This window comes from Mesoplodon densirostris, chromosome 9 (assembly GCF_025265405.1).
Source record: "Mesoplodon densirostris isolate mMesDen1 chromosome 9, mMesDen1 primary haplotype, whole genome shotgun sequence".
Taxonomy (NCBI): Eukaryota; Metazoa; Chordata; class Mammalia; order Artiodactyla; family Ziphiidae; genus Mesoplodon; species Mesoplodon densirostris.
Genome location: NC_082669.1, coordinates 46,394,895 through 46,406,499, shown reverse-complemented (window position 1 = coordinate 46,406,499; position 11,605 = coordinate 46,394,895).

Sequence of the window (11,605 nt, the reverse complement as noted above, 5' to 3'; positions counted from 1 at the left end):
GTATATCTTGATATACTAAAAATACAAACACTATTATTGCTGTTTTAGTAAAAAGGAAACTGGAGCATGGAATTGCATAAATGATTTTTTGAAGTGAACCCCAATAAAGTATAGGGGTAGAAGAATCATAATATAGCCACAGTATTCTTAATTTTAGTGCTTGATGCTTTTCTTTTAAATATTAAAACCAGTGGAACAGCCTAATAACATCATGTGCAAGCAAGGAAGATGTTAACTGCTCTATTTTCACCACCTTATGGAATCACAGCTGATGCAAAACCATGCAATTTAATCCCCTGTATTTATGGACAAGGAAATTTAAATTTAGAGGCATTGTGACTTGCTCAAGGCCAGAGAGTATGTGAATAGCACATACAAGAATCAAACTCACGTGTCCTTTATCTCTTGTATAGTGCTGTGTCCACTATGATTAAAATGAAAGAATTTATTCGGGTTGCCAGATATCAATACTTTGATCCTTTATGTAATTAGATTAATGGTATACAGAGTTTTGGTTTTGACTTTAGTATGTTTCAAATATAGTCTGCACATGAGGCATTATACTGCACCTGCCTTTTATATTTAAGAGGTAACATAAGTTTAATAATCATTTTTACCTAATTCAGAAATAACAAGAAAATATTTGCTAATCTTCACAGCTGATTTTCCACTTATTTATTTTTTTAACAAAATAGCCACCAACTCTTATATTCCTGCAACTTAGCCATATAAAGCAGATGTCAGCAATCTTCTTCTGTAAAGAGCCAGGCAGTAAATGTTTTTGTAACTACACAATTCTGGTGTAACCCTCAGGGTTTGTAGCATGAAAGTAGCCACAGACAATAGGCGACTGAACAGAAGTAGCCGTATTTCAATAAAACTTTATTCACAAAAACAGATCATTGGCCCATGGGCTGTAGTTTGTTGACCCTATCTAAAGCATGGTGATTGCAGAATGAAAGACCAAGATAATGATATGCTATGGCATTTCAGTTCAGGAGTATTTCAAGTTCTGTAATAAGAGCACCATCAAAGTCTGAGAGTTCTGGTTTTCCTAAGTGATATCTAGAGACCTGCTGAGTTGGCATAACTTAAAAAAAAATATCTTAACCTTTCTCAGATTTCTTTTTTTTAAATAGTTATCTTAGTGTTATCACTGGCATCCTATTTTTAGGAGAGAATTAGACAACATACAGAGTTTAAACTTTTTTTTTTGGCCATTTTGCACGGCTTGTGGGATCTTAGTTCCCTGACCAGGGATGGAACCTGCGCCCTTGGCAGTGAAAGCGTGGAGTCCCAACCATTGGACCACCAGAGAATTCCCTAGAGAGTTTAAATAACACATTATATTCTTTCTTAATTTGAACCTTCCCAAACCTTTGACCCTCACACCCATTTGTCTCATCACTCATTTTTTTCTCTTCAGAGTCCCAATGAAACGCCAATAAAAGAACTGAAAACAAACTAGTGAATGTAACAAAAAAGAAGCAGACTCACGGATATAGAGAACAAACTAGTGGTTACCAGTGAGGAGAGGGAAGGGGGGAGGGGCAATAGAGGAGGAGGGAATGAAGAGGTGCAAACTATTAGGTACAAAATAAGCCACAAAGACACATTATACAGCACAGGGGATATAGTCAATGTTTTATAATAACTATAAATGGAGTATAACCTGTAAAAATCGTGATTCATTCTACTGTACACCTGAAACTTAAATAATATTGGACAGCAACTATACTTCAGTGTTAAATAAAGAATTTAAAAAGGTATAAACTCACAAGGTTACAGAGAACCAGAGGAGTAAAATGATGGGCCAAAATTCTAAGCCCATTTTTGGAAGAAGGGAACCAGAGGGAGTGGTGTTGAGTCAGATTAGTGGCAGAAGCTAAGTGTAAAGTACCTGCAGGGGAGGCCCTGCAGGGGAGAGGGCTGATCCCAGCTTCAGGGTGCAAAGTACCGGGAGACTCAGCACTTGAAGGCAAGTGACAGGGCAAGTTGACAAGGAAGTTAAGGTGTAAGATGTGAGGCATGGAAGCAAAGATTGGATTAGAGTTTGCATATAAAAAGTGTAGTTGCCTTTTTCCCACTCCCAGGGTCCAACTGTCTCACAGCCTTACGTCCCTTCAATGCCTCCATAATTAGTAGGTATGGACATTTACTTGGAAGTAACTGAGCCAGAGAAGCTCAGGGCTCAGGGACATCCAGTCTGATGGGGAGCTGGAGAGGAATGGGACAGAAAGCAAGGAGATCAAGCTCCAGTCAGCACAGCGAATTCAAGATCCTCTAGGCTTCCTTGTACCTTGTTCCCAGAACACCAGCCATAAAGCCCAAGGAGACTTCTCCTGAGAAACTAATAGTCCTGGAGAAGAAAAGAGAAAACAAAAAAGCTCCACTAAAGGACTTCCCTGGTGGCGCAGTGGTTGAGAGTCTGCCTGCCAATGCAGGGGGCCCGAGTTCGAGCCCTGGTCTGGCAGGATCCCACATGCCGCGGAGCAACTAAGCCCGTGCGCCACAACCACTGAGCCTGCGTTCTAGAGCCTGTGAGCCACAACTACTGAGCCTGTGCTCTAGAGCTCACGAGCCACAACTACTGAAGCCCGCACACCTAGAGCCCGTGCTCCGCAGCAAGAGAAGGCCCCGCAACGAGAAGCCCGCACACCGCAACGAAGAGTAGCCCCCACTCGCCACAACTAGAGAGAGCCCATGCGCAGCAACAAAAACCCAATGCAGCCACAAGTAAATTAATTAATTTAAAAAAACCCACTATGTCTTCACATATGAGGGTCCCAGTTATTCACCCTAAATTCTCAAACCTCAGACTAAGGGCAAGTGGATTATGACATACTGGAATGAATGGTGAGAATAAAACATCAATAAATGAAAAATCTGGGTCCTAGAGCTCAGGATAAAGATCAGTAAAATTGGAAAAGAAGAATATAATTATTCAATATTAATTAAACACAATGCATCAAGTGGTAAGACAAGCATTTGAAACATGTACATACTTATTTATTCTCAATGAAAATCTTGTGGAATAATTATTGTTATCTTCAATTAATCAATTACTAAACTGAGATAAAAAAAATACAGGCGAGTTGCTATTGTTATAAAAGTAATTTTTACAGGTTGTATATTGTTCCCAACTCCTTTCCAGTAGAAGGATTATATATGTCTGCTCCTTGCTGTATCATTTGCTATGCCTCCCTGAGGAAGGAATACACTTTTGAAGATCATGAGCATCATACTTGTATATATGACTTACTCTAGACAAGTACATAAGCTATATTCAATTAGAAACTTCAAGAAGAATCACACGAATTTGTTATTGTTCTTTTCCTTTTTCCAGAAGATAGGATTTTCTCCTTCAGCCTGGCTCCAGCATAAATAAAGCATGTGAAACAGAGTAGAATACATATGACATAAAATATAAACAAGGAAGTAAAATTTTGTGTTGTAAACAAAGTTCTCAAACCTCACTTCCCTGTCTCTCCTTTCCAATCTCTCCTCCCCACCCCAGCTCTTCTCAGCTTTTCAGCATTTTATTATTATATGTGGTTTGTCAGCTAAAGATCACCAGTTATTGCAAGAAAGTCTCTGACACAAAAGAAAAGGACACCAAATAAAACATTAAAAACAAAAAAGAAAACTCCAGAATAGGAACCTAGAGGAAACAGACCTAGGAACACAGGAAATAGAAGGATACTTACATTTAATAGCGTCAGAGGGATAAGAATATTTATTACATCTCCAAAATGGGAACGGAATGCTATTATAAAGGAGCAATGATAGAATAAAAGGAAATCTCTTAAAATTAAAAGTATGACCATGACTATAAATCAAAGGTAGAAAGATAAAAAGAGAAAATCTCATAAATTAGAACAATGAAGCAAGAAGTGAAAAATAATGAAAAAATAAAATCAAAGGATTGATCCCAAGTGACAAACATCCAACAAAGAGAGTTTTCTGGAAAGACACAAAAGAGAAGGGAGTTCAATTACCAAAGAAGCAATAAAAGAAAAATTTTGAGAAATTATAAATACTTAAAAATTCATAAATTGTTGAGCATATTTTAATATTTTCTAGTCTATAGTACTTTTATATATAAAGAATGGTTATAATAGAGATCAGAAAATGTGATACTATAAAATTTAGAGCAACTTTGAAACATTGACAAATGAAATGAATTATGTATAATGTAGGAGAGGCTAATTTTGATCTATTCTGCTTTAGTCAGATTGGAAATGAGAATACTGTATTCTGTATTGCACTTGCAAGGGATAGATACTCCAAGGATGGAGTAATAGAATGAATAATGGGCAATTTACTGTATCAGTTATTTATTGGTAGGTAGATTTGAAACCAAATCTTTGTGGTTTCAAACAACTATCATTTCGTTTGTTCATGATTCTGGAAATCAGCAATTTGAGCTGGGTTCAGCCAGGCAGATCTTCTGCTGGTCTTGTTGGGGGTCATTCATGCAACTACAGTCATCTGGTCACTAAACGAGGACTGGAGACCTCCTTTATGTGTCTAACAATTTGTGGTGGCTAACAGCTGAGCCGCTCTCATCCTCCGGGAGACCAGCCCAGACGTCTTCACACGGATGTCTCAGATTCCAAGAAAGTGAGACTAGAGGCAACAAGACCTCTTTAGGTTTATATTCAAGCCTCTCATAACTTCACTTCTACCGTATTTTATTGGTCAAAGCAAGCTGCAAGGCCAACCCGGATTCAAAGCGGTGGAGCAACGCTACCTCTCACTTCTTGTGACAAGCTACAAAGGCACGCGCATACAGGGATGGGAAGAAGCTGTAAGCATTATTTTGCAATCTGCTATATTTACTCCAAACCATGTCACATGAAGAATGCTTGAAAAAATTAGGCATGACAGTATAGGAGCAGTACAGTACAGGAGCTATGGTCATTATTTTTGACATTTGAAGTGTTGTAATGTGGAGGGGACATTACTCTTGTTTTTTATGGATGCTACAGATCAAATGAAATACGTATACAGACGTTTCAGAGAGTCAGTTTCCGTCAAATACAAGAAAGAAGTCTTTAAACTTGTGAAATGCTCTATCAACAGGAAGGATTCAGGTGTATGTGGGACATATCTTTCCTGGGAGGATAAATTACCACAGCTGTGGGTTTAAAAATCTATGGTTACCTTCCAACCTCCTGCATTTTTAACTGAGTTTATATTTGGCCTCTTCTGAGAGAAACACAACTAAACAACCAGGAGAAGGTTGCATTACCTAATCCAGTTGTACATTCATTGCAGGATAAAAACAAACTCTAGCCCCAATAAGCAAGGTAGACAATTTCCTGGAGACTCTTGTGTTTCCTACTTCTCTATTTAGCTCTTACGTGGGACTGACTCTAGTATGATAATGGTGATACAGAGACACCTACATTCTTATGAATCCCTCCCTACTCATATAGCAACAAGACCTTTGTAAATTTAGTAGCTGAAAGACCACAGAAAGAATAAAAGCAAAGCTGTCGATAAAAGATTAATTATGAGAAAGTTTTCAAATAGAATCATGAAGCCTGCAGGTATATTGGATCAATGTAAAAGAGAAGAACTTAGTATACGCAGTAGACATTATGCTCAAAGTAAGAATGGGGTTCCTTCCAGACTTAGAGTTAGCACTAGATGTCATTTGATGTGGGTGTGTCCCTTTACTGAGGCGGCTTAAGGAATGAGGAGGGAACTGCTGGGCTGGAAGAATCCATGGATTCGTCCTGTGCCTTCCTCCAGCCTCGCTGGAGAGCAGACCATGATCAAGCAATGTGAATGTATGATTTCCTGTCTGGGTTTTCCTATCTGGAAATCCCCTGGCTGGCACACTTGGCACTCATTTCCTTGCGGTATTTCTAGCAATGCAGATGTGTGTCCTACTACACCCATCATTAATTTTTTTCTACATCGTCTAAACTGGACTATATCTAGGAAATTCATATTCTTCCTTCCAAATTCTTCTCGATTTTACTACGGCAATCTTTTACGACTAGGTAACCCACATAGTGCCCTTTTCCCCAGCTTTCTAAATGAATCTCAAATTTGGACGTTTATATTTATATAAATTTTACTTAAATATATGCTGTATATAAGAAAAAAATTTGTGTATTATATATAAAAATTGATTTAGAGACATAAATATATGCCCATATATATTTTCATATATATGCATAATTATTTCCAATTTCTCTTTCTATATCTTATGAGGTTTTAAAAAATCAAAATAAGGTTTTTAGGATACTTTAAGTAGAGTTTCCTTCCTGGCAGCTGTTAGCTTTGGCATTTGTCCTCAGTTACCAACAACAAAAATGCCCAGCATTTTATTTATATTCCCAAAGCAGAAAAAAAAAAATACTGGGATTAAAGTAATATGCTCATATTTCAATAACTTCAGCTCCTAATATATTTCTTTTTCCAATAGTTAAGCAATCCTTGCTTAAAACACTTATTGCATATTCCTCAGAATCAGCAAGAACACCCCTCACTTACTTGAGAAATCACTAATTATTATTTTTGTTGATCCATGTTTTTATGTATTATTACTGATTCATATTCACATCACATTGCGGGAAATAGATCAAGTAAGAGAAGAAAATTCCCTACACTTTTCCTCTAACCCCAAGTCTCAAAGGCCATTCCTGTTAACTATTTTATGTCCACCAGAATTCCCAGCTCCCAACACTATGTTCTTTTATTCCTGTCATTAACTGGCATCGTGCCATATGTTTTGATTTTTATAATTATATATCACTGAAGTTGTTCCAGATCAACATACGTAGCTTTCTCATTAATCTTAATAGCTTACAGAATATTCCTCTATTTTATTTATTGATTTCTTCATTGACAGACATGTAGGATTTTTTTTTTACCCTATTACAATCAATGGTGCAATGAACATAAACACAGAGGCACAAACTTACACTTTTTTTTTTTACTATAGAGCGTAATTTTTTAAGTGGAATTATTGAGTAATAAGAAACAAATTTACCTGCTAAAAAGACTGCATCAAATTTGTATTCTCATCAAAACTTTTTGAGAGTATCTTTTATTCAATAATCCATGCCAAAATATTTTTAAAATTTTTAACTATGATGGGTAAAAAATAATAAATTGGTACTTACTTAATTTTTAGTGGGAATAACGATTGCTACATAACCTTTGCCCATTTTTGAGTTGGGCCATCTTTTTTTGCATTGATTTTGTATCTAATGATTTGGCAAATTTTATATCTCTACATTTATGTCTCAACAGTAGATCTGTTATATTTGTTGCAAATGTTTTTCACCTGACTATTATTTTTTCCATTCGTTTTTCTTTTTTTTTTCCACATCTTTATTGGAGTATAGTTGCTTTACAATGTTGTGTTAGTTTCTGCTTTATAACAAAGTGAATCAGCTATACATATACATATATCCCCATATCCCCTCACTCTTGCATCTCCCTCCCGCATTCCCTATCCCACCCCTCTAGGTGGACAGAAAGCACTGAGCTGATCTCCCTGTGCTATGCAGCTGCTTCCCACTAGCTATCTATTTTACATTTGGTAGTGTATACATGTCCATGCCACTCTCTCTTTGTCCCAGCCTACCCTTCCACCTCCCCGTGTCCTCAAGTCCATTCTCTACATCTGCGTCTTTATTCCTGTCCTGCCCCTAGGTTCTTCAGAACAATTTTTTTTTTTTTTAGATTCCATATACATATGTTAGCATATGGCATTTGTTTTTCTCTTTCTGACTTACTTCACTCTGTATGACAGACTTTAGGTCCATCCACCTCACTACGAATAACTCAATTTCGTTTCTTTTTATGGCTGAGTAATATTCCATTGTATATTTGTGCCAAATTTGTTTATCCATTCATCTGTCGATGGACACTTAGGTTGCTTCCATGTCCTGGCTATTGTAAATAGAGTTGCAATGAACATTGTGGTACACGACTATTTTTGAATTATGGTTTTCTCAGGGTATATGCCCAGTAGTGGAATTGCTGGGTCGTATGGTCATTTTTCTTATGAAAGAACTCTGTGTGCTGTTTCCTAATCACATCCTCTTACCTGTTCCCACTCCACAGAGATAATAATTGTCTAGAAATTTCTTTTCTCATTTCTTGCTCTTTTTCATAAAATATAATTTTAGCACATATGTATGTATTCCTAGACAACATGCTGCTGAATTTTGCTTGTTTTTGAACTCTAAAAACATGGAATTGTACTGTTTATATTCTTCTGTATCTTGCTTTTTTCATGCAATGATATATTTCCAAAATTGAATTCACATTGATATTTGTAGCTGAAGTTCATTTCTTTTCGGGTATTACTCTTATGTCCAAAAAACTGGTTAAACCCTATTTTTAATTATAATAGATGATCCATGTACTTTGTTGTGTTTTCTATGTGGGTGATCATAACACCATTAAGTAATGACTGTTTTATTTCTTCCACCCCAACTGCTATCTCATTCATTTTTCTTCTTTAACTTATCTTACCCAGCTCTCTCTACTAGGTCGTGTTTTGACAAACCAGCTCCCTCCTACTGAGCCCCATTTTCCCCCACCCTCTACCCTGAAATCCTTGATTTGTAATATTTGCCAGTTTCAGTAATGCAAATAACCATAGCCATTTTCAAGCTACCAATAGTACCTTGGAGATGGGAAGAGGGAGAAGGCGTACCTAAAGGACTCTCTTTGAGCCTGTACAAGCAGGGTCCACAAGCCCATGATACTGTAGACACTTTAGTCTGGCCCCTAACTTCTTTTTATCATTGAATCAGATGATTGCTGTAAGTTTCTTTGTTCTTGTGGGTGTTTTCTTTTTAATAGATACCTTTGATAGGTTAGACAGTTCTTTTCTATTTCAAGTTTGCTAAGAGTTCTCATCATAGTTTTTTAATATTCCAGTAGGTTTTCTGCACCTAGGGAGATGATTTTTTTTCCTTCCTCCTTTATCTGTTAATATGTAAATGAAAGTTAGAAATTTTCTTGTGCTGATACCCTTTATTCCCTTGGTAACCTAACTTGGTGATTATCTATTATCTTCTTTACATAATGTTAGATGTAGTTTGCTAGTATTTTCTTTGGGATGTTGTACCTGTGTACAAGTGGTAGTTTAACTTTATACATACCATTTGCCAATATAATACCCTTAGTTAGTCTTAATGTAGTTTGGGAAGCTTTTCTTCTTTATCTGGGTTAGTCTATACATGTTCTCAATTATCTGTTCCAGAAATATTTGGTAGAATTTTCCTAAAAAGCTGGTTGAGACTGGTGCCTTCTTTGTGAGAAGATTTTTAATTAATAATTAAGTTTAATTAATGAATATAGGAAATTTCAGGGGTTTTGTCCATAGGCTTTAATCACTTTTGATAAGAATTTTTTCTAGGAATTTTCCATTTTTTGTATACTATTAATATTAATGAAGTATTTCATAGTGTTTACCACTGTTTATCTTTTATTTTATCCCTAATTATGTCCCATTTCTAAGTTGTCTTTTTTTTCTTTATTAGGCTTATTAGAAGATTGTACATTACATAGTTTTCTTCAAAGAACAAATTTTGTTGTTCTTGGTTGAGCCTCTGTTGTAAATTTGTTTTTATTTTATTAAGTTCTGCTTGTATCTTTATTATTTCTTCTATGTTCTTTAGTTTTTATCTGCTTTTTAATAAATTTATTCATGGTGTATTTTAACATACCAAAGGTAATAAAAGTGGTATCCTATATTTTCTTCCAGTACTTTTATCATTTCTTTGTTGTTGTTACTTACATATTAAATCCAGTTGGGATTTACTTTTTTTTATGGGGTGTGTTATTTTTCTCCCAAACTGACAGTTAATTGTCCCATCAAGGTTTAGTAAATGCTTTCAAAGTTTGATATCCTCCTTTGAAAACCATATATTAAATTCCCTTCTCTGTCTGGATTCTTCATTCCATGCTACCTAGCTAGTTATTTATTTGTCTTGTGGTAATATGCTGTTTTAATGATAATAGGTTTATAGATTATTTTAACATTTAATAATAAAGTCTCCTCTAATTATTTTTGTCATTTTCCTACAATTCTCTTAGCTATTTTCACACACTTATGTTTCTTGATGAACTTTATTCCTTTTAGGATTTGGTAATATGCACATGTGTTACAAAATTTACAAAAGGAAATACAGAGAAAATCCTCTTTGTACACCTCTCTGCCAGCTCCTTTAACCTCTTATTGGAGACAATTCTTCTTATTAGAGACATTCTATGCAATAAAAAAAAAAACACATAAATATATTTTCCTTTTATTCTCATAAAATAATAGCATTTGTGATGTACTTTGCCTTTATTCACTTACTATCTTGGCCATTTTCTCAACATCAGACATCAGGGTTTATGTCTGATGAACTTCAGAAACAATTTGGCAAATTTTCAACCAAGTCTATATGTTCTCTCAAACATATGACCAAATGCCATTTTCAAATGCTATTTCTAGCAACTTAAATCAAAGAAAGTAATATTTTATCATGTCATATGAGGTCAATTTTTCAATTCAATCAAATAAAAAACTATATCAATTTGTGGATAATATTTTTTTTTTTTTTTTTGCGGTATGCGGGCCTCTCACTGTTGTGGCCTCCCCCGTTGCGGAGCACAGGCTCCGGACACGCAGGCTCCGGACGTGCAGGCTCAGCGGCCATGGCTCACGGGCCCAGCCGCTCCGTGGCACGCGGGATCCTCCTGGACCAGGGCACGAACCCGTGTCCCCTGCATCAGCAGGCAGACTCTCAACCACTGCGCCACCAGGGAAGCCCGATAATATTCTTTAAAAGATGAAATATACCAGCTTTCCTGTTATCACATTGTACTGAGGCAGGAAATGCTAACTTAAATATAAACTTATATATATATATATATACACACATATATACACACATATGTATACATATACATATTTTTCATAAATTTGGGCAAAGTACTTATTCTCTCTATGCTTCAATTTCCTCATCTTTTACAGCAAGTATGAATAACTGAGCTCTGTTTCAGCTCTAAAAGTCTACTATTTTATTATATTCTCAAAGTAATTACTTCCTGTTAGCTCAAACACAGCAGTGTATTGGAAGGATAATGTAAAACATCATTGCCTTTTCTGGAAGAGGTGAATCGTTGATATTTAAAAAGCTTTGTGATCATAGCAGCATCAGTGGCCTCAGCAGTAGCCAGCCATGGGCTGCTTAGCAAAGTATTGCCATTGATATGATTCAGCCTTCTAAACTTCCCTTTTTCCTGTCTCTGGGTTCAAAATTGCATGTTCTTAGGGTGGAGTATCTGGACTAGCTTGACTTGATTTGAGCCTCCAGCCACCTCTGGAACAAGAGGCCAACAGGAGCAAGAATTGGAGCATTTCACTGTGAATTGAAGCTTTTCTGAAAAGAGGACAACATTGTTAAGACTTTGGTAGCTGTATCAAGAGGTGTTTATTCATCCAATATGAACGGTACTTTGACTATAATTCTGTATACTAGGCATATTATAGTTTTTGTAATACATTAGGGAAAGAGTACTGAACACCATTATTAAGTATATATTTTCATTTCACAAGGGCAATTCAATTGTAAAC